This window comes from Rattus norvegicus, chromosome 8 (assembly GCF_021556685.1).
Source record: "Rattus norvegicus strain SHRSP/BbbUtx chromosome 8, alternate assembly SHRSP_T2T, whole genome shotgun sequence".
Lineage (NCBI taxonomy): Eukaryota > Metazoa > Chordata > Mammalia > Rodentia > Muridae > Rattus > Rattus norvegicus.
In genome coordinates this window covers 100,288,609-100,313,919 of record NC_141541.1, presented here as the reverse complement: position 1 = coordinate 100,313,919, position 25,311 = coordinate 100,288,609, and positions in this window count along the sequence as shown.

The following is a 25,311-nucleotide window of genomic DNA, read 5'->3' as shown; positions in this document are numbered from 1 at the left end:
ACAACTCTCATCCCCACTAACAGGGAAAGGGCTCTTTCTTCAGCATCTTGCCAATATTTGATACCAGTTGTTGGGTTGATCTTAGTCATTCTGATTGGGGTGAGATGAAACCGCAAAGTTTTGCTTATATTTTTCTCATTGCTCAACTGAGCTCTTTTTGAGGTATTTCTTAACCATTTTAAGCTCTGTTGAGAATTCTCTGTTTAGAGCTTTAACCCATTTTTAAATTGTGCCATTCATTTTCTTGACCCCTTATTTTTAAGTTCTTTGTATATTTTGGGCAGTAACCCTCTGCCAGATACATAGATGGCAGAATTCCATCCCATTCTATGTCTTCTTTACTTATTTCATTTACTTCTTTACTTATTTGATTACCTGGATGTACTATTTCATAGGTATTTGCTCAGTCATGTTCATTATTGCCTAGTCACAAAATCCAGGAAATGAAAACAACTTTAATGTCCTTCAATAGATTCATGGATAATAAAAATCTGGTACATATATACGATGAGATACTTTTCAGCTGTAAAGAAAAATTAAGTTATGAAACTTGCATATAAATAGATAGACCTATAGAAGATTACGTTGAGTGAGGTGATGACGACTCAAAAGATAAGCACCGAATATTAACTTTCTCATCTGAAAGTTCTTAGATGTGATTATACATGGAGCAACTACAGAACTCAGGAATGTTTAAAGAGATCATGGGTGGAGAAAGGTAGCTTCAGTGAGATACAGGTGATAGTAGGTGGGAGATAGAATAGTGGAGAAGTAGCTCCAAATGGAGAGGAGGGAGAAATGTCAATCAATACAGAAGGAAAAGGCAGGACTAAGGCCTAATAATAGAGTTGTTTGATAAGGCTCAAGAAATTAAATTGTACAAAATATAAAAAGGAATATGTATATATATATATAGGCATATATATAAAGTCATATATATATAGAATATATAGTCATATATGTGGAATATATAGTCATATATATGGCATATATATGGAAGTAGTTGAGTCACTTGGGCTGACAAGGCTCTCCATAAGAAACATAGACTAACAAAACCTCTAGTACAGGCATAAAAACTCTCCCTTCAAATGGTCAGGTTAGTCCAAATGATTTCCCAGATAGTATATTATTGACCTATCACTAGGTTGACTCTTAAGGGTTGAACTTGGTGCCATATTCCTGAACACCATATACTTAGTGCAAAGTACCTGCAGATTTCATGATTTTATTTTTCTTTACACCTATCAGATAATTAATATCCTAAATATAAAGGACAAAAAAGAAGAAAAGAAAAAGTAGAAAGAAAGAAAACAAGGAGTCAAGAAAATAAATGACCCAATCAAAAATAGGATTGACCTAAACAGAGTTCTTAATAGAAGGAATAAAAGGAAAAGAAATATTTTTAAAGTATCCATAATTCTTAGGAAATAATAAAATACATTTAAAACTGACTCTGAGACTTCATCTCACCCATTATAATGGCTAAGATCAACAAAACAACTAACAACAAATGATGGAATCAATGTGAGGAAGGGGACCTCACTGTCATTCATTGTTGATTGCAATACAACTGGTGCCATCACTCTGGAAATCATTATGGAGAGTCTTCAAAATATTAAAATAAATTTACCATGTAATACAACTATGCCCTTCCTCAGCATATGTCCCCAAACTTCTAATCCACAGAAACTTGCCATGGTCATTGTCATTCTATTCACAATATATATTCAGAATATATATAATTTCAAATAGCATTTTGGCCATGGGTGGGACTTTGTGGCTTCCACTTCCTCTGTGCTGGGATTTTTGTCTGGCCGTAAATTGTGCAGTTCTTATGCATGCTGTAACATTTTCTGTGAGTTCACCTGTGTATCTGCTCTATTGTGCCCAGAAAATGCTCTTTTCTAGAAGTTGTTCATCACCTTAGCCTCTAATAATGTTTCTTCATCCTCTTCTTTCCTTAGATCCTTTAGACTTTGGAGAAGAGTTGTTATAAAGAGAAACTCCAAAGAATTTTTCTGTGTCTATTGTCCAGTTGTGGACTTTATGCTAATTACCATCTACTGAATGAAGAAACTTCTTCAATGAGGGTTAAGTATAGCACTAATCTATCAGTGTAGAAATATAGCATTAGGAATCCTTTTATTGCTATATCTACTTTACCCCTAGTGGCCATGACCTATCCAGTTTCAGGTTCGGGCCTCATTAACTAACAGTGTCAGAGTTTTATCTCATTCAGTGGGCTTTAAATCGAATCAAAAGTGCTTGATTATTCCATAACTTTTGTGCCAGTATTGGACAATAGGGCATAGCTTGCAGGCAGCTCATTATTGTAGCTCACAGGGTTTGTAGCTGGGTGAGAGTGATGATTACATTTCTCCTCAGGTAGCATGTATAGTACCTTCCAGCACTGTGAACATTAATCAGTAGGGGTAAAGCTTCCAGTTGAGCACCAGATTGATTTTTCCAAATTTAATGACATAAGCATGTGTTGTCTTCAACAATAGACTATGAGTGACAGGTTGTGGAGGGTAACCAATTGCATTGGCAATAGCCTTAGTATATTTTATTGTTGTTGTGTTTTAAGAAGGAGTGAAGCCATCTGATGAGAAGTCCCCAAACAATTATTTGGATACTTTATTTATTTTGTGATTTTATTTATTATTTTTCTTTAATAAGACCTTTACTTATTTTGCTTCTACAGTCTCTTGACTATGCTTATCCCTTGATTCCCTTGAAGAATTGCTTCCAGTATTTTCTGTAGGAATGACTTTCAGGACATGAATTCTTTTAGGATCATTGTTAGCATGGAACATTATACTTTCTTCTTCACCTGTAGCAGATAGTTTTGCTGGGTATGATAGTCAAAGGTTTCATAGAACTTGAATCAAGTTGCCCTGGCTCTTCTGACTCTCAAAGTTTTCACTGAGAATCAGCTGTTGTTATATTGCTAGCCATTGGTTCCTAGATTGCTTGTTTTCCACATACAACCCAGGAACATGAGATCATTTTTCCTAATCTAACGAAGCTTACATTAAGGAATTACAAATGTATTGGGGGAACAGAGCCAGTGAAAATGAGGTTTTACTCCTAGTGTGAATATAGAGCAGCGAACAGTGATTTAATCATGCCATCAAATTTTATTGTACCTCTATATAACATAAAGAAAATTAAATATCGTGTTGCAGAGAGCAAAATAAATCACTAGATTATCCTGTATAGATGAGTTGTATAGAAAAAATGCTGAGCATGTAAGTATATAATAATGCCACTTACTATGTATACAACCTTACTCTATTATTCAAGATACTCTATAGCAATTTCATATTGTGCATTTGAAAAATCTTCAGTTGTCTGTTCCATGATGCTAGGATATTCCAAAGGGCATTTTCTAGGATTTCAAGGTACTGACCTCTAAGGAAGGAACCACTGGAACTGATTAACTTAATACTGTTTAATCGAAAGGCAATGTTATATATTCAAAAATTTGTGTAGCATCATAAACAGCAAGACAAATAATTGTTTGGGGACTTCTCATCAGATGGCATTACTACAAATTTTCTCATAGCTTCAAAATGTATTTTGCTATACTTCTAGACTCATGTAAATTTTATTAGGATATGAGAAATTATTTTGACAAATTCAGTGTCACATTATATGCAAGAAGTTCTCATTTGTCATTTTATTTAATCTTTATAATAAGCAAATATCCTATTTAGACACTTAAAGACATATCAACACCTTAGCTTATTTTGTTAAGGTTTGATTTTACTGAATCTGTGAATCTTGGCGAACCTTCAACTAGTGTGAATAACGTAAGAAATGTTTGTTAAATATCACGTTTATAGTGAAATGACAGCAGTATACATTTTTCCTAGGTTTGGTAGTTTTGAAGGAAATACAATATGTAAAACAATAAGGACACTACTTTTCAAAGACTTCATGAAGATCACAGGGGTGAGCAGTGGGACACTGATCAAACAAAAGAAGTTGTTCTTTTTTCTTAATCTCCCCAAAAAGGTAAGTGACCATTATTCTAAGTTTTATACAGGATCCAAGAACTACAGAAATATGAGCAACACCACACACACACACACACACACACACACACACACACACACACACACCACATTCTTCAGAAGCAGAATGGAGTGTCCAGATGGTAGGACTGAGTGTCAAGCAAAAGATATTGATGACTCCTGACAGCAGTGAACGAATGGTGCTGAAGCATGATGGGTAAAAAGGTAGGAGCGTCTCTTCCCCCGTCTGCTCTAGCTTTCCTTCCCCTGTCCTCATTTAGCAAGATACTTGACAGGTGGCAGATATTTCATCTCCAAAAGTGGCGCCACATATTCCATTTGAATAATCACATACTCTTCCTCTTATTTAGTGCCTAAAACCAACCTCTCTCTATAGCCTCTATTTCTTGGATTAGGTAAAAATGTTCATTTAAAGCAATTTAAACTTTCAATGAGCAACTGGACTCCAAGTGAAATGAACTGATAATTATTTTCCAAGACATCCTCATAAGGAAAAACTCTGCTTTTCTTTTACTTAAAAGTGCTATTTTAAGAGAATTGTTGACTTATTTGAGCCTCTGGAAATTTTGCTAAGATTTTCAGTGGTGTCCAACTGAACTTAATTTATCAATAATTAAGTGATGGCTTTTACATTTTCTTCATCGGGTATTTTGTATTAAAGGTAATGTTTTTCTATCACACTGGCAATGGATCTTTCTAGCTTTGGGAGAAATAATTTGGAACTATACATATCATATCCATTTAAGATAAAAATAAAACAGTAGTAAGGACTTATGATTTGATACTACAAAAAGGAGCCCCCAAGTCCCAGAAGTGAGCTCTCTGAACACATTGATTTATCCCACACAAAGTGAACATGAGCTGCCACTCTCCCAAGAGGCCCACCATAAACTGGGACAGCAAATATTACATCTGATGTAATTACTCCAAAACAATTTTTGGAAATTAAAAAATTATACATTTTAGCATTTATATTAATCACACAATCTAGCGCTACAATGTAAATCTGATTGTTTAAGTTTTTTATAAATCTAAGCATGCTTTTCATGAGTTGATTCAGACTCAATTAAAATGGCATTTTTAAGACTTGAGTTTATGTATGCTATCAATATGCTTTAAATAAAAAAAAAAATCTCTGTAGTTACCTAAACTTCATGTCATGTCACTATTAGATGAAGCTTCCAAACATCTGTGTACAGCCATGGGAGAAGGAATATAAGGATATTTCTAGCTAATATATTGTAGGCAAGAATTTGAAGTTAAGAAGGGTATTTCTCACAAAGGGAATTAGTAAAATGGGTAGATTGAGCCTTTAGGAAAAAGGTGTATTTATTGCAAAGAATGAATCATAAACAAATATGCTCCACAACATGGGTAATACCAAATATTTGGGAAAAAAAGAGAAATTTTGATTGTCCCACAACTAATTTCCCAGCACACAGTATAAGGGAAATCATTCAAGAGAAATGCACAAGGAATCCGATTTCTTTAAATTGTATACATATGGCGTGCATCAGTGTGGTAGTCTTCTGGCAAGAGGAGTTGAGATATCCAAAATAATAGTCAGCAAGTCTGAAATAAAACAAGAGAAGGGCTTTGTTCAAGTCAATGTTAATCATATACTATGAACAGGATAGCTTTTTCATTCAGGACACACACTTGTCTTCAAATTTGTTAATCAGTTAACTATATGGAAAAAACTATGCATTATTGAATAAATAGTTAAATCTACTGTTCCCAGAGATCTGAAAAGCATCAAGGAAAAATGTTCATGGGGAGGTAGGTGCTTGGAAAAGCAAGTTTTACTCTTGCAGAGACTTAAAAATTCCAGCAGAGTAGCAAGGAGATCACTCTTCAGCTAAGTCTAACCTCAAGTCTCAAAATGCACATCTGGTCCATGTGCAAAACACATAAAGACCACACTGGTATTCTCAAATGCTTCAATCCAATATAGCATCAGCAGTGAGTTCAAAATCCTATCCAAATATCAATCATCCTTCCAAAGTCTCCAAATCCCATATTCTGGTTTCATTTAAATTATGATTGGGGAAAATATCTGGGTATGAACTATTCTCTGTTTTTTGAGCCTGTGAAGCAAAACAGACCAAAATGAGTTATTTGCTTCCAACATGCCATCATGGAAAAACAAAGAAACATAGACACTCTCAAGAGCAACAGGGAAAAATCAGAAAGTATGATGAGGTCACAAGGTCAAGCAAGTTCAAACTCTCTAGGAGGAAAAACTCTAAGGTTTCGAGGGTGAGAATAATCAGTTACGGCTTCAGGGTCTTGCCTATGCGCCCACAGCACATTTGTCTGTTGCAGCTGTGTCCACTGTATTTGCACCAGTTTTATGGCTCCAGTCCAATCCCTGGCTTCTGTATAGCTCACACAAGTCCCACTTAGCCTATAAGGTTTCTGTTCATAACAACTCTGTCATTCACGCCATTCTTTCTTTTTTCTTTAAATGTGGTATATATCAGTATTCCAAGGGTTCTCTTAGTTCATTTTGCACAACCTCTGAAATGTGGTTCCTTGCCTTTTTCATCACGACTTTGTCCTTTCCTCTTCAGATCGGTAGCAATTTTGCTGACCTTGGAATCTCAACCCATTTACATCTCCTGTATGTTTGAAGATGCCACTGCATAAAATCCATCACAGGGCAACCCAGACTTATTCATCTCTGTCCTAGGCTTCTGATGAGAGAGTTGAGTGAATCTTTAAGTCATACACCATTCCCTTCTGCAACTATTTTAGAAGCATAGCCTTTGGGAATTCCTGAGAGTGCGCTTTTCAGTGGATAACCAAATTGTAGCACACTGCAAACTGGATAGTCAATGACTACCCAAATCATCTATTGGAATGTTAGATTATATTCTTGGTGTTATTATGTAATTTTGTCATTTTTTCCTTGCTTTAAATGTTAAGTAAAATCAGACTGCATTTCCATTTCTAATATTTTGCATGAACTCTCTGCTAGATGTCTAAATTTATTATTTGAAGCTCTGTTCTGAATATTAGAGCAAAGAAGCCTGGATACTGACTTTGTTCTGGATTGTAGCAAAGATCACCTTTCCTTTACTCTCCAATTAACTGCTCTCCTCAGAAGGCTTTACAAGCAATGCCTTTAAGATTTGATTGATTGGTTGATTGATTGATTGAGTGTGTGTGTGTGTGTGTGTGTGTGTGTGTGTGTGTGTGTGTGTGTTACCTGAGTCCTCTGTTTTGCTGCTGTCCCCTGGCAGTGGGTAAAGGTTTGGAATCAATGCCTCAGACTGCAGGAGCAGGTGAGAATGTGGTAGCAAGCTTATTTATTAATTCTCAGGGAGCGCCCTTAATACCCTCCACCTGCGTCCCATTGGTTTCAAGCAAAGCATTCCTCCATGTGGCATTTCCAGATTGGCTGTAATTGTCTAGGTCATCAATCTCTAAGTTCTCAGGCAGACTTCAGTTTGGCCCTCACATTGGCATTGCCTCTGCAGCTAAGGCACCACTAGCTGATTACAGACATTTAAGCAGAAGCAGCCACTGGTAGTGGGGCCTTTCTGTTTCTCGTGTGTGTGTGTGTGTGTGTGTGTGTGTGTGTGTGTGTGTGTGTGTGTGTGTGTGTGTGTGTGTCTATGTCTGTGTCTGTGTGTCTGTGTGTCTGTGTGAAGTAACCCTAGAGGCCAGGTGTTAAGTATTCTAGAGATGAAGTTTGACATTACAGGTCATTATAAGCAACCTCATATGTTCTGGGAACATTTTGTTGTTGTTGTTGCTGCTGCTGTTGTTACTGTTGTTGTTGTTTTGAATTTTTGTAAGACCAACAGGCTTTCTTAATTACTGAATATCTCTAGACCCACCAGTGATTAATTAATTTCTTTCAGTTTCTCTCTACCTATCTCTGTCACCCTTTGTCCACCTGTCTGTCTGTCTGTCTCCTATGTCATGGTCTCTTATATAGGCCCAACTCTCTGGAATATGCTGTGTAGACTAGGCTGACCTTCAACTTGCAGTTATCTACCTGTCCCTGCTGACTGAATGCTGGAATTAAAGATATGCATCATTGTACCTGGCTTTCTTTGTTGATTTTTTTAATTTGTTGATGAATGGCTATTCTCTAATTCTGATTACATTGGTTTAAGATAATTTCATTATGTCTAGCTTTTGTCTTTAGCTTTATATTTTTAAACATTTCTTTGAGAAAAGCATGTGCCACCATGTTCAGCAGCAAAATCTTTAAAACTTCTATTTCTCTCAGTAGTTTCAAGTCTCATTATATATTCTCATTTTACAGCTTTTTTACATCATTGTATTCCAAGGCAATGTAAATACTTGTAGATAATATGTTGCAGCAGCATGCTTCACCTTGCTAATGAAACCTCTGTAGGTGCTGACTATCTGGTTATTTAAAGCAGTAGAAAATCTTTCTCTGACCATTGTAATTGCCAAAATTCTTGAAGTCAGGGCTTTATCAGGAATGAGCTCCTTGTTTCAATTTTCCAAGAGACTCATTGGTTCCTCTTATGCAGACAGCCACAAGAATAGCTTTGTGTGAACAGCACAACTACAGTTTCTGCCCACATGTACATGCAGTCAGCTCTATGTGCCTTCTCTTACAAAACAAATATGACAAAATTCTGCCTTTATCTAGGATGCACTCATCTTTGAATACTTAATTTATAAATAGTTGTACATTAAGTAATGCCATGATCACATATTCCAATAAACAGATATGAATGTTCCTTGGAGGAGATGGAAGGGTCCCCTGGAAGAGTATATAAGTTCTTTTGGTGTTATATGAAAGAAAATGGCCAACTCTTCTAAGTGTCATTTTGTGTGCCCTGAAAAATTATACTCAGTGGGTGCTTAATTATCTTGAAACTCAAAGTTGTATTTGTAATGTGCAATTAAAATTCTCCTAGAAGTTTAACAATTGATGTTAATTTTAAAATTAGCACATGTATCAGGAAACACCTTGGTTTCCCATGATTTAAAACATTGAGTCTATCTTCTTTTTACAATGTAGGGGATTGTTCATGTTTATAAGACTGTCTGTTTTGTATGGAAAAGAAATGGGCCTCCATATGATATGAGATATGTGGGTATAATAAAGAAATCGTCTCAGATTATTGGTGATCAGAGATAATCTCTGCTGTATGAGCCTGTATTGGAATTCGCTCAATTCACCACCATGGTCAATTACATAGCCAACTACATTCCTGATAGGACTCGGGTAATGGAGCATCATTCTTTCAAGAACAAAATTGTTTTCCGTTCCCATGATTTGATAAGAAGTGATAAACATGTAATATATCAATTTACAAAGTCAATTACATAATCAACAAGAGTGCCAAGAGCAATAACCAAAATACTCTGTACTGTAGTCACTTTCATATACTCCACCTTCCCCAAGGCAACAGACTTGGCATTTTTCCTACTTTCTCAATTTTCTTTGCATAATTTTCCACTTGGTGGACTGCCATTGTCAACAGCAGACACTCTTCAACTTCTGGAGGCTTGGTGAGAGCAGTTGAAAAGACAAGAACTGTGTTTAATTAAATACTGGTGGCTGAATGTAAATGCAAAAGTGCTTAATTAGTCAACATTGCTAGTGCCGGAAGTCACTGAAGAGGTTCCAGGAGAATTTTTGATATCTTCAGATTTTTCGAGAAATGATCCGGAGAAAAGAAATTCTACTTTATTCTCCTTTAAACGAAAATAATATTTTTATATAGTGTCAGTCAAAGTGTGTGCAGCTCATAGGCTTACACTGTGAGTGATTCCAGGAGCTAAAGTAAACACTGATATAAATGGTGTGGTCTTCCCAGGTGTGCAGGCTATGCTTCATGGAAACTCCAACTAGCCTTGTGATGTTTGCAGAACATACTTAATGAATAAAAGAATAAAGAAGACTATTAATTTGAATTTGGTAATCAGAGATTGTTGAACTCTAAAAGGTAAATCTTATATTGCTCTCAATGATAATCTTATTTGGAGATGGCACTTAAATATTACACATTTTTATGGGCTCAGAGTTAATTGATTCAATAAATTTAAGTAATTTTAACAACTGAACTAAGTAGTAAAGTACTTTTCATTAAACATGAGTCAAAGCTGAATCTCAAAGATTTGCTATCAAATTTAAGCAGGTATGAGTAAAGCATTTTCAAAAATATAAACTCTGTCTTAAATATGTATGTCGGTATAGGAAGGATGGGACTATTTGATAAATTTTACATGGAATTGGATATAAAGTCATTAATTCTTTAATTATTTTTAGTGACAATATTGCCATTAATGTATGGACATTTTAAGTTTTACTGTACACCAGCAAAACAGAAATCGATTAACCTTTATACAGATGTGGCTATTCTCAGATTCGAATATAGGAAAAGCTAAGTTTGGTCTCCTGGTTTATTTGCCATATAAATCTACCAACACAGTCTTATCTCTTATGTAAATAAGATGTAGAATTCCAGGAGGGTACTCTTGTTCCCCAGCAGATGGTACTGAGATTCACCACACCATTACGTGTAATGGGTTTGAATTCATTTGGATTTCTTGATGTTCTGTGTCCTCTCTGCGTGGCAACGCTGCCTGTGTTCCTGGTTATATATGATTTGAGAGAGTTCGTGAAGAAGAAAACCCCCCCATTCTTCCAATATGAGTGTTTTATGTCAAAGTGTGTATGTATTGAGTGTCAGAGTATGTGTGTGCTCTCGGAGGAAAGGGTGGTTAATGAATATTCAGCAAACTACTTGCAGTCATGACATTCAAAGATATTTTATAAAATGTAAATAGCTGACTAACCCTTGCAGTGCTACTGGGGAAGGGCGTGAAGAAAGTTGCCAAACCGGACCATCCAGAATGAGGCTGAACATCTACAGTGGCAACCATGAACCTCTGCGAGAGGAGGAAAGTGCAGAGAACACGCAACTTAGTTTCACTAGAGCAAAGGTGCTCACAGTTATTTCTGTTTTCACAAACTTATGAGGTGTTTGGGAATCATATCCCTAAGAGAATTTTATTGACGAAGGGCCATACTTCATAATTGCAGAAAGTGACACTGTGAGCAACTCAGGTATCTTAAAATCTAAATTTGCTCCACTTACAAGCATAGTAATTACTACTGTAGCTTTAGACTGTAAATCAGAGAGATGTTTATGAGTGACTATATATAAACACTTAATACTAAATATATAGCTCATATAAATTTTGTCAAAGGGCAGCAAATACTTGGGCCTTAACCCAGACTCATAGAATCTAAAATCCATGAAAAGAGACAGGGATAGCAAACCATCCAAGACAAGCAAGGAACCTCAAAATGCTGTATTGATGATTATTATTATTATTATTATTATTATTACTGTTTATAATATGCATATGTATTTATATATGTTTTGGAGGTATATATGTGTATATGTATGTATATTTGTATATTATATATAGTATATTTACGCATACACACATGCACTTCATATCAATATTAACACTGTGTCACCAGAAAAACAGCTGTGTTTAAATCAGGCTGCTTTACTCGTTTGTGAGCCCATGTATGCTCTTATTCCTCCATTTCTCACCTTCTGTAGTTCTAAATTAAGCTGACCTACTTACACTACAGGATTCTTATAGGGATTAAATTGTTAATATTTGTAAGGCAATTAGTACCCAGCATCTAGCAAACACTAAGAGAATAAAAGTTTCTGAGTGCAATGAAGAGTGCAAATATTTATTAGACTTGTAAGATCACACCTAGTACCTCCAAGACTTCCTTTCAGAAAAGAAAAAAAAAACTCTCCAGGAAACATCCAGGCACTGAAGATAGCAAAGGGGAGGACTGTAGTTTGAAAATGACTACTAAAAGACTGGTAATCTCCAGATATTTTTTTTTTGCTTCATAATTGCGACTTTGAAATAAATAGAGGTAGTATTGTTAGAATCAGCTTCTGGGGCTACTTGCAAAGAAGCATCTTTTTGTTCTCTTCTAGTCCTGCTGTATTCAGCCTCTGGTGGCTTACATACTCTCAGGAATGGTAAGCACGTTTCTTCATTAGAATAAGATGAGGCTTAAATACAGTATCTTGGTGCATATATGTGTATGCTATTTCCAGTAAATCATTTCGGTAATGTCGCACAGCAGTCACCTCAGACGGAGACTGCAGACGCGGGATGGCAAGCTCTTTGCTTTCAGCTCATTTGTGGGACAGTGGGCTCATTTGGCAGCAGCACTGAAGTCACATTTGTTTATGGGCATTTCAGAAGCATCCACGCAACATCCTTTAATTACACCATGATGGCCAGCCATCGCCACGTGTTTATCAATTTTCAGTTCTTGAAAGCGTTTTCAATTATTACCTGTAAACTCCTTACATTTGTAGACATTTCTGAAATTAGAAGGAAAGCTACATGCTGAAGACAGCTAGGAGGACATAGTTATATCGGAATTGGCCAACACTTGGATTTTTCTCCAATGAGATTAGTTTCAGAAATGAGCTATCTAATGCACTCCCACATTTTATAACGCACCCCAATTCACCACCCTTTCAGTACCGAGGTACTGAATTCTCCTTATTCCCCATCAGAATCAATTGACAAGGTATTCAATATCGAAAACAGCATTTCCAGGCGCTTCATAATTGCGCTTGGAGCATCATTCACACAAGCTTCCAGTCAGTCTAATTACTGCTTCAAATTGGTCTGCACAGCACTGAGACAGTCAAGCCTTCCATTGGCTCAGAAGTCATTTGATCTCTTTATGACTTCCCTGAGTGAACAGCAGCCATTTCAGATCGGCTCTGACTGCGAAGCAGGCGATGGCACATCTGCTTTTTTGGTTTGGTTTCAATGGGAAAAACACTTTCTAAGAAGGCAAACTTCATATCCTTACTTATGTAAGAGTTATGTGCAATCCTTTAAAAGATGCAAATGAGTGTACTTTGGGGGGAAAAGTTTATGTGGGTATACTTTAAAACATAGAGAAATGTTTCTAGATAAATGTTAAAATAATAAATTGTTTTAGCTTGGATGCACACATGTATGTATGGTGAAAATGTATTCAAGTTTTAGAAATTGAGTATTTATAAAATTCACAGAAATACAGCAAAGGCTTATTGTCACTCATCAGTTATATTCTCTTTAAGATTTTGTTTAAACTGAAGCAGGCTACCTCAAAAGCTCTTGCCTATACATGGGATATGTTCTTCTAGCTGGGCTGCGTTGTCTGGTGCCAGTGGAAGAGGATGTGCCTAGCCTAGCCTTGCAGGTTTGATGTGCTAGGGTTGGGGGATACCCATGGGGTCCTATACTGGCTCAGAGGAGAAGGGAATGGGGTTATAGAGGGCGGGGTAGTGGTATGAAGTGACTGGAATGGGGACAGTGAATACAATGAAAACTGCATAAATAAAAAATAAAAAGATTTAAACATTTGTAGCAGACAGATGTAGCAGAATGTGAAGCTTGGTCTTCATGTGCGTCCCTAACAATTGGAACGGGGACTGTTGCCTACCATTGCATCCCCTTTTCCTAGCTGGACTGCCTGGTTGGGCCTCCATGGTAGAGGATGTATTTAGTCCTGCTGAGACTTGATGTCCCAGGGTGGGGTGGTGGCTTCCCCTTCTCTGAGGAAAACAAGAGGGGGTAATTGGTAGAGGGAATGTAAGGTTAGGATTGGGGGCGGGGCTGTGATTAGGATGTAAAATGAATAAAAACAAATTAAAAATATTTCGTTTAAGAATTTGAACACCTCTTCAATACTACTTTCAAGCAATCATGCAACCAATCAATAATAGTTCAATTTATTTATTAAATGAAATTAATCTAGTCTATGAAATTTACTGGCAATATCAAACACAGAAAATGCACAAGACTTCACATTATTTGTCTTAGTGTTATATGCATTTGGGATGGTTTATGTATAGATGTCAGAATATTCACCAAACATTCACAGATGTCAGAAACATTAGCAATGACCGGTCATAACTATGTGTGTATGTATGTGTGCATGTGGAAGTTTTAATTCCTTAATGTCTAAAACTTTTTACAAACATCAAAAGACCTCTACGAACTGCAAAAGTGTCATAAGAAGTTGTTCATTTCAAACCATCTCTGGTTAAAGAAAACACAAAATATTTAATCCATGATGGAGAGACAACAAGCATACCAACTATCCTTTTATACCTTATAACTCTCTGTGATTTCACTATGGCCAACTTATTTTAAATCTATTCAAATGCCAATAATTCAATGTATTGGATTTAAGATTAAAACAACTATTTGTTGCCAATCATATTCCATATCATTTAATACATTCTGTGGCTACAATAATAAAAATGTTTTTTTTATATTCTTATCTTCTGAAGAATTAAAGAGGATATAGGCATCATGGTAAGAAGTTACAAAAACACCCTTATAATCCAATTAGTATAATGTGAAAAGAAGTTCTAGGCATTTATTACAAAGGGCCACTCTGTGTTCCAAAATATGTTCTTATCAAGAACTTATATTTGGGATCAATTTGAAAAATATGCTACAAAGATTATGCATACTGAAAAAAACTAGTTTCAACCTACAAAAGCTCTTAGAACAAAGGTGAGGTGATTTTGAGACAGGGAGGGTTAACCAAGGATAGCCTTTCTATGGAACTTTAAACAACACCCAAGAAGTTATGTACAGAATCAATAAATGGCAAGGAAGGGAATATACAGAAAGAACAGGTGCCATATTATTCAAAAGCCCAGGAAGAAGATAAGAAGGCCTGTGAATGGCAAGGGAACTAGGGACCTGGGTAAAACAAAGACATCTCCTGGAAAACAATCAAAGGAATTCAACAGAGTCAGATATGAGGAATTTGAACACACCAGAATCTCAAGGTGATGGTAGCATTTCTGTGTGATTCATTAGATGGTGAGTGCTGCCAGGCATTCCAATACAGATTTCCGAGGAAGGCCCAGAAGTGGGAGGGAAAATCTATATATGTTATGAACAAAGTGAATGGAAGGTTCTTTGAAGTATGTAAGTAGAAGTGTCAAGTTATTGCAAAGGGGTGTGTTCATAGATGTTTGGGTTTCAGAGCAAATAAAGAAAGGCCTATTGCAAAGAAATGTAGAGGGAACATGTAGGTTGAATTTGCAAGACCCACAGTTCATAGATATTAATGGAAACCAAACAACCGAGTAGCAAGCATGAGCAGCTGTTAAAGTAATTGTACATGAATATGAAGAAAAAAGGTAAATCGTCCACATTGTTAAAATTTCTTTTATTTAATCACTTTTATTTTACTTACAATCCAGTCATTGCCCCATTCCTGTCTGCTCTCCCAGAGTTCCTTATCCCATTTCTCCTTCTCCTGTCTCCAAGAGAATTCCCCTGCCAGGCCTCCCCATTCCCTGGAGCTTGAAGTCTCTCAAGGGTTAGGCACATCTTTTCCTCCTGAGGATCGAACAGACAGTCCTCTGTTCTATATGTGTTGGGAGAGGGGGTTCATATCAGCTGGTGTATGCTGCCTGGTTGGTGGCTCAGTGTCTGAGAGGTATCTGGCATTCAAGTTAGTTGAGACTGCTGGTCTTCCTATCGGGCTGCTCTCCTCCTCAGTTTCTTCCAGTCTTCCAACCACAGGGTCCCTGACTTAAATCCACTGGTTAGGTGTAAATATTTGCATCTGTCTCAGTCAACTGTTTGTTGGGCCTCTCAAGAGCACAGCCATGCCAGACTTGTCTCTGTAAGCACACCATAGCCTCAGTAATAGTGTCAGACCTTGGAGCCTCCACTTAAGATGGATGGATCCTACGTTGTGCCAGTGGTCACTGGACCACCTTTCCCTTAGTCTCCTCTCTACTTTTGTCTCTGTAGTTCTATTAGCCAGGGACAATGTCAGGTCAGAGTTTTTGGCTGCGGGATAGCAACCCCATTCTTTCACTTAGTGTCCCGTTTTTCTACCGGACATAGATCCTCCAAGGAGTTCTTTCTCGCCACTCTTGGGCAATTCATCGAAGGTCCCTCCCTTTGAGTCTGGAGAGTTTCTCACCTCCCAGGTCTCTGGTACTTTCTGGAGGGTGGCCATATAAAGGTTGCATATTTCCATTTATTCTGCTGGACCTCGGGGCTTCTTCCTTTTCTCCTCCCCCTTACCAAATCATGTCCCCCTTTTCCCCTCCCACACCCTTCTCCCACCCAGACTCCTTCCCTACCCCCTTCTTCTCCCTCCCAAGTGTGATTGAAGCATCCTCACTTGGGCCCTTCTGGTTGTTAACCTTCTTGAGTTCTGTGGATTGGATCATAGGTATTCTGTACTTTTTAAGCTAATATCCACTCATACGTGAGAACATTCCCTGCATGTCCTTCTGGAACTGTGTTACCTCACTCAGGATGATATTTTCTTTAGAACATTAAATAGAATCATTTGGAACGCTATTGAAGAGTAGTCTTTTAGGTTAGTAAGTGTGATAGTAATATTTGATTTCTTCCAGAACATGGGAAGACCTGTTAGAAGCTGCATAGTTCTAAATGACTACTTTCATGGTTCCCTAAGACCATGAAGTCCTTTTCATCATTAGACTGTGTATAATTATAGTAATATATCAATTTATCTATAAGCCACAGGCTTGATTTATATGGAAACCAATTTCTTGTCCCAAAATTGTAATTAAGTTTTAGTCTGAAGGTTGAGCAAAATAGTAGAATATTACATTCATGAAGTAAAGAGATTCATACTTCTTTTTACTAAAACAGGAAAATAAAAAGAAATATAAAAAGGAATAGGTATAAAAAGACACAAACCCATGGAAGAAGATGGGGGAAGGCATTCATGAACTTCCTTTTAGATTTAGGACTTAGTGAAGAATGTATTTTTACTGGAAGAAGGTGAAGGAAATAGAAAAGAATAAGACTAGCTCAATCTTAAGTTTTAATCGTCAGGGATATCTCCTATTTTACCCAGTGCTCACTTTCCAAGCTCTAACCTTCCAGGACCTTAGGAAGAAACTTCATAGTCAGTTAATTGCCATCTTGGTGCAGTTAACACAAAGACAACCAAAGCATTGGGTCCTTGGGTTGTGTATGAAACTCAGAAGCAGCATGGGATCCTGAGGAGTGAGATGTTCATTAGAGTTGGTGGGTCTTAGGGAGAGGTGAAACTGAACACACCTCTCGAATAGGTCTGCATGCAATGTGTGGCAATGCCTGAAAGAAACCCGTGAATGCTGGAAGTAGTCAAGGCCAGTGTACACAGTGCAGTGCCAGAGATAAAAATAGCAATGCTCTGAGAGCTCACTTGTCACATTAAGTGGGTGACTAGAGGCTGTAAAAAGAGCTAGTAGTTACAGAGTCCAGTTGATAGCAACAGCAAAAGTATTTTCAGACTGGTAAAAGATATCTCAAGTATGTGAGATTCCATTACAGATGAGGTAAAAGGAAGTAAGTGAAAATTGAACATTTGCTAAATAATATTTATTGTCATGTTTTTCACTAGGCCACTGAGATAAACCAACTTGATTTCCTAACATGACTCATCCTTTACCTGCATTTTGTATCACTCAAAAAGAAGGGCACTCAACTTAAGACATAATACATTTTTCTTTATACATTTGAGAAATTTTCAACCTTCATATAAACTTTCCTGAAATCCATATCTTGATTTTCATATAAAGGTTTATTGCATTTGCTTCAAATAGCAGCAGCCCCTTAGTTATCTTTCTTTTGTGATTATTTTAAAACTTTTGTTATCATTATTGTATATAATAATGGATTTTCATACATGTGCATAATATATTTTAATAGTATTCTTTTTTATTGGATATTTTCTTTATCTACATTTCAAATGTTATCCCCTTTCTTGTTTCCTCTCTGCAAATACTTTATCCCATCCACCCTCTCCCTGCTTCTACAAGGGTGCTACCCCACCCATCCACACACTCCCTCCTGCCTCCCTGCCCTGGCATTCCCCTACACTGGGGCATCAAGCCTTCACATAATCAAGGGATTCTCCTCTCATTGATGCCACATAAGGCCATCCTCTGCTACATATGCAGCTGGAGCCACGGGACCATCCATGTGTACCCTTTCGTTGGTGGTTTAGCCCCTGAGAGCTCTGGGGTGGGGGTCTGGTTGGTTAATATTGTTGTTCTTCCTATGGGGTTGCAAACCCCTATGGCTCCTTCAATCCTTTCCCTAACTCCTCCATTGGGGTCCCCTTGCTCAGTCTAATTGTTGGCTGCTAGCATCCACTTCTGTATTTGTCAGACTCTGGCAGAGCCTCTCAAAAGACAGCTATAGAAGGCTCCTGTCAGCAAGCACTTCTTGGCATCAGCAATAGTGCCTGGATTTAGTGTCTGTATATGAGACAGATCCCCAGGTTGAGCAGTCTATGGATTGCCTTTCTTTCAGTCTCTGCTCCACACTTTGTCCCCATATTTGCTTTAGAGAGGAGCAATTTGGGTTAAAATTTTGGAGATGAGAGTGGGTGGCCCCATTCCTAAACTGGGGGCCCTGCCTAGCCTCTGGATATGGTCTCAATGGTACTCCCTCCCCTTTGTTGGATTTTACAGCTAATGTCATCCCTGTTGGGTCATGGGAGGCTCTGGCTTTCCTGGCATCTGGAATTTTCTGGGGGCTATCTCCAGTTCTCCACCCCCATTACTACACATATCTGTTTAAATCCCTGTCCCCTTTTTTCCTCCCCATCCTCTTTTCCTCCCAGGTCCCTCTCACCCTCTACCTCCTGTGAGTATTTTATTCTTCTTTCTAAGAAGGGCTAAAGCATTCACACTTTGGTCTTCCTTCTTCTTGAACTGCATATGGTCTGTGAGTTGTATTGTGGGTACTCTGAGCTTTTTAATTAAAATCTATTTATCAGTGAGTCCATACCATGTGTGTTTCTTGGTGACTGTGTTACCTCCCTCACTCAGGATAATATTTTCTAGTTCCATCGATTTGCTTGTGACTTTTACAAAGTCATTGTTTTTAATAGCTTAATAGTACTCCATTGTGTAAATATACCATATTTCCTGTATCCATTCCTCTGTTGAGGAACATCTAGGTTGTTTCCAGCTTCCGGCTACTATAAATAAGGTTGCTATGAACACATATTTGCATGTTTCCTTGTTAAATGTTGGAGCATCTTTTGGGTATATGCCAAGGGGTTGTTTAGCTAGGTCCTCAGGTAATACTTTGTCCAATTTTCTGAGGAACCACCAGACTGATTTCTACTGTGGTTCTACCAGCTTGCAATTCCACCAACAATGGAGGAGTGTTCCTATTTCTCTACATCCTTGGCAGCATCTGCTGTCATCTGACTGTTTGCTCTTAGTCATTCTGACTGGTATGAGGTAGAATCTCAGGGTCATTTGCATTTGCATTTCCCTAATGACTAAGGATGTTGACTGTTTCATTAGGTGCTTCTCAGCCATTCAGGATTCCTCAGTTGAGAATTCTTTGTTTAGCTCTGTACCTCATTTTTAATTAGGTTATTTGGCTCTCTGGAGTCTAACTTCTTGGGTTCTTTGTATAGATTGAATATTAGCCCTTTGTCAGATTGGTAAAGATCCTTTCCCAATCTGTTGGTTGCTGTTTTGTCCTAATGACAGTGTCCTGCGCCTTAAAGAAGCTTTGTAGTTTTATGAAGTACTATTTGCTGATTTTTCATCTTAAAGCATAAGCCATTGGTGTTTTGTTCAGAAAATTTTTCACCGTGCCCATGTATTCAAGCCTCGTCCCCATTTTTTTCTTCTATTAGTTTGAATGTATCTGGATTTATATGGAAGCCCTTGATCCGCCTGGACTTAAGCTGCATACCAGGTGATAAGGATGGATAGATTTGCATTCTTCTACATGCTGAATTCCAGTTGAACTATTCCCATTTGTTGAAAATGCTGTGTTTTTCCCGCTGGATAGTTTTGGCTTCTTTGTCAAGGCTCAAGTGACCATAGGTGCATGGGTTCATTTCTGACTCTTCAATTCTATTTCTTTGATCTGCCTGCCTGTCTCTGTATCAATAACATACAATTTTTAATCACTATTGCTTTGTAATACAGCTTGAAGTCAGGGATGGTGATTCCCCCAGAAGTCCTTTTATTGTTGGGGATAGTTTTCACTATCCTGGGGGTTTGGTTATTCCAAATGTATTTGCAAATTGCTCTCTCTAACTCTATGAAGAATTAAGTTAGAAATTTGATAGGAATTGCATTAAATCTGTAGATTGCTTTCAGTAAGATGGCCATTTTTACTATATTAATCCCACCAATCCATGAGTATGGAATACCTTTCCATCTTTTAAGATCTTCTTTGATTTCTTTCTTCAGGGACTTGAAGCTTGTCATACAGATCTTTCACTTGCTTGGTTAGAGTTTCACCAGGATAGCTTATATTGTTTGTGACTATTGTGAAGGGTGGCATTTCCCTTATTTCTTTCTCAGCCTGTTTATCCTTTGAATAGTGGAAGGCTATTGATTTGTTTGAGTTAATTTTATATCCAGCTACTTTGCTAAAGTTGTTTATCAGGTTTAGGAGTTCTCTGGTGGAATGTTTTGGGTCACTTAAGTGTACTATCATATCATCTGCAAATAGTGATATTTTGACTTCTTCCTTTCGATTTCCTTTTGTTGTCTAATTGCTCTTGCTCAAACTTCAAATACTATCTTGAATAGGTAGGGAAAGAGTGGCAGCCTTGTATAGTCCCTGATTTATTGGGATTGCTTCAAGTCTCTCCATTTAGTTTGATGTTTGCTATTGATTTGTGGTATATTGCTTTTACTATATTTAGGTATGGGCTTTGAATCCTGATCTTTCCATGTCTTTTAACATGAAGAGGTGCTGGACTTTGTGAAATGCTTTTTTTCCAGCAAGTAATTCTTTATGCTCACTGTTAGAGTTTGGATCTCAATCATACTCCAAAATATACTTGTGATTAAAAACTTGGCATCCACTCTGAATGGTAGAGATGTGGTTGAACCTGTAAGGAGTTGGTCTTATGGCCCCAGAGGAAATCTGTCAAAAAATGGTAGAACACTGGTACTTTCTTCTTCCACTCTTCTGCCTCTGGCCACAAGGCAAGCAGTTTTTCTTAACTGTGTGCTCCTACCTTGATGTGCTGTAGAAAGTCCAGTCAGTCATGAACTGAAACCCATAGAACTCAGAGCAGGAGCAAGTAAGTCCTCTTGCAACTTCATTATTTTGAAAAGTTATTAGAGGAATGGAAAGGTAACACCCTGAATCTCCTTGTTGTAATGTTTTATTAATTGTAGTTCAGAAGCAATGCCTATGTTATAAATGTATGGAGTACTACATGAAGATTAAATGCCACTTAAAATTATATGTGAAATAAATTTTACTTAGAGCACTCAGATTGTGATGTCTGCGTTAAAAACCGAAACATTTACAAAGCATCTACAACTGAGATGGAACAAATTCAGTCCATTTAAGGAATAATTATTTTAATTATTATTATTTGTAAAGAAAGCAACTATATATTCTTATCAATGCACATGTCTATGAAATTTAGACATATAATATCAGTTTGTGAAAATTTTGTAAGTTATTTAAATTACAATGAATTGAACTGAGGGATATGCTATTTTACAAAATGTAATTTATTCTTGGTGTTCTATAGACTTTTTTAGTTCATATTATACATATTATTTTAAAATAATACATTATTAAGAGATATGTGAAGACCATTTGAAAGTTGATAAATTGAGATATGGGCGAATGTAGAAACTTTAAACAAAATAGTCCATGTGATCTCCATGTGCTATTTTTTTTACAAGTTTCTGATCTGGATTTACATAAAGAAAGTATTCCCAAATGAAATATTTTGCAGTTTACTTGCAACAGTAATTTCTGAGAACCAAGGTAGCTGGTGTGTTCATGTCTTAGGAAAGTATAAAACAATTTAGCTAGGGTTTGTTTTGATGACTGATTAACTGTGCATTGTACAACGTAAAGGCAAATTTTATATTGTACTGATTAAGTCTTATATTTTCCTGTTTAATACAAACCAAGAGGATATAGCAACTGACGAACTATTGTTATAAGACTAGCCTGTAGCCATGACTGTAAGGCATTAATCTAAGGACTACTCTTGAAGGACACAACTCTTCTGTGGACTGTGCCACTCCTAGTTAAGTAGTTCTGGGTGGTGAGAGAAATCAGGCTGAGGAAACCATTGAGAACATCAGTAAATAGTGTTTCTCCATGGCCTCTGCTTCAGTTCCTGCATTCAGGTCTCTGCCTTGAACTCCTGTACTGATTCACATCAAGATAAACTAGGCTTCTCCTCTGCTATCATGCTTTGGGTTGGGTAAGGTAACAAGAAACAAACTGGGACATGTATGCTGTTGTTTATGCATTTCTTAAATCTTCTAAATCTTCCATCATTTTATGTTTTCCATTCAGGCACCATTTTCTTCAACTACAACAACAAAAGATTTAGCTCAGGAGACATGCCTAGGAAGCCAGAAGAGATTACACTCTGCCCACATTTCTGACTCCAGAGGAAAAACCTAATGCCATCTGGGACCACAGTGCACGGGGGCTCTGGGAAAAGGCAGCGCAGGACCTCCTGGTTGCCACCCTCATGGAGAGCGCAAAAGCACCCCCCTAGGAGCAACTTGAGCCACAGTACCACAGCTAAGACCAACTTTTCTGCTACAAGCGACCTGTCTGGTGGACTCAGGACATAGGCCCACAGGAACACCTGAAGACCAGTAGACAGGAAAGACTACATGCCCGAAAGCAGAACACTCTGCTTCCATAACTGGCTGAAAGAAAACAGGAAAACAGGTCTATAGCGCTGCTGACACACAGGCCTATAGGAAGGTCTAGCCACTGTCAGAAATAGCAGAACAACGTAACACCAGAGACAACCTGATGGCGAGAGGCAAGTGCAGGACACCAAGCAACAGAAACCAAGACTACATGGCATCATCGGAGCCCAATTCTCCCACCAAAGCAAACAGTGAATATCCAAACACACCAGAAAAGCAAGATCTAGATTTAAAATCACATTTCATCATCATGCTGGAGGACTTCAAGAAAGACATGAAGAACTCCCTTAGAGAAACACAGGAAAACATAAATAAACAAGTAGAAGTCTATAGAGAGGAATCAAAGAATCCCTGGAAGAATTCCAGGAAAACAAACTCAAACAGGTGAAGGAATTAAAAATGGAAATAGAAGCAATAAAGAAAACGCAAAGGGAAACAACACTGGATATAGAAAACCAAAGGAAAAGACAAGGAACTGCAGATACAAGCATCACCAACAGCATAAAAGAGATAGAAGAGAGAATCGGAGGAGCAGAAGATTCCATAGAAATCATCGACACAATGGTCACAGATAATGTAAAACAGAAAAAGCTATTGGTCCAAAACATACAGGAAATACAGGACTCAATGAGAAGATCAAACCTAAGGATAATAGGTATAGAAGAGAGTGAAGATTCCCAGCTCAAAGGACCAGTAAATATCTTCAACAAAATCATAGAAGAAAACTTCCCTAACCTAAAGAAAGAGATGCCCATAAGCATACAAGAAGCCTACAGAACTCCAAATAGATTGGACCAGAAAAGAAACTCCTCCTGTCACATAACACCAAGTTCACAAAATAAAGAATATTAAAAGCAGTAAGGGAAAAAGGTCAAGTAACATATAAAGGCAGACCTATCAGAATCACACCAGACTTTTCGCCAGAGACTATAAAAGCCAGAAGATCCTGGACAGATGTCATACAGACCCTAAGAGAACACAAATGCCAGCCCAGGTTACTGTATCCTGCAAAACTCTCAATTAACATAGATGGAGAAACCAAGATATTCCATGACAAAACCAAATTTACACAATATCTTTCTACAAATCCAGTGCTACAAAGGATAATAAATGGTAAAGCCCAACATAAGGAGGCAAGCTACACCCTAGAAAAAGCAAGAAACTAATCGTCTTGGCAACAAACAAAGAGAAGAAAAGCACACAAACATAACCTCACATCCAAATATGAATATAACAGGAAGCAATAATCACTATTCCTTAATATCTCTCAACATCAATGGTCTCAATTCTCCAATAAAAAGACATAGATTAAGAAACTGGATGTGCAATGAGGACCCAGCATTCTGCTGCCTACAGGAAACACACCTCAGAAACAAAGACAGTCACTACCTCAGGGTAAAAGGCTGTAAACCAACTTTCCAAACACATAGTCAGAAGAAGGAAGCTGGAGTAGCCATTCTCATATAGAATAAAATCAATTTCCAACTAAAAGTCATCAAAAAAGATAAGAAAGGACACTTCATATTCATCAAAGGAAAAATCCACCAAGATGAACTCTCAATTCTAAATATATATGCTCCAAATACAAGGGCACCTACATACATAAAAGAAACCTTACTAAAGCTCAAAACACATATTGCACCTTATACAGTAATAGTAGGAGATTTCAACACCCCACTCTCATCAATGGACAGGTCATGGAAACAGAAATTAAACAGAGACGTTGACAAACTAAGAGAAGTCATGAAACAAATGGACTTAACAGATATTTATAGAAGATTCTATCCTAAAGTAAAAGAATATACATTCTTCTCAGCACCTCATGATACTTTCTCCAAAATTGACCATAAAATTGGTCAAAAAATAGGCCTCAACAGGTACAGAAAGATAGAAATAATCCCATGCATCCTATCAGACCAACACGGCCTAAAGCTGGTCTTCAATAACAATAAGGGAAGAAGGCCCACATATACATGGAAGTTGAACAATGCCCTACTCTACTCAATGATAACCTGGTCAAGGAAGAAAAAAAGAAAGAAATTAAAGACTTCTTAGAATTTAATGAAAATGAAGGTACAACTTACCCAAACTTAAAGGACAAAATGAAAGCTGTGCTAAGAGGAAAACTCATAGCTCTGAGTGCCTACAAAAAGAAACAGGAGAGAGCATATGTCAGCAGCTTGACAGCACACCTAAAAGCTCTAGAACAAAAAGAAGCAAATTCACCGAGGAGGAGTAGAAGGCAGGAAATAATCAAACTCGGAGCTGAAATTAACCAAGTAGAAACAAATAGGACCATAGAAAGAATCAACAGAACCAAAATTTGGTTCTTTGAGAAAATCAACAAGATAGATAAACCCTTAGCCAGACTAACGAGAGGACACAGAGAGTGCGTCCAAATTAATGAAATCAGAAATGAAAAGGGAGACATAACTACAGAATCAGAGGAAATTCAAAACATCATCAGATCCTACTACAAAAGCCTATATTCCACAAAAATTGAAAATCTGCAGGACATAAACAATTTCCTA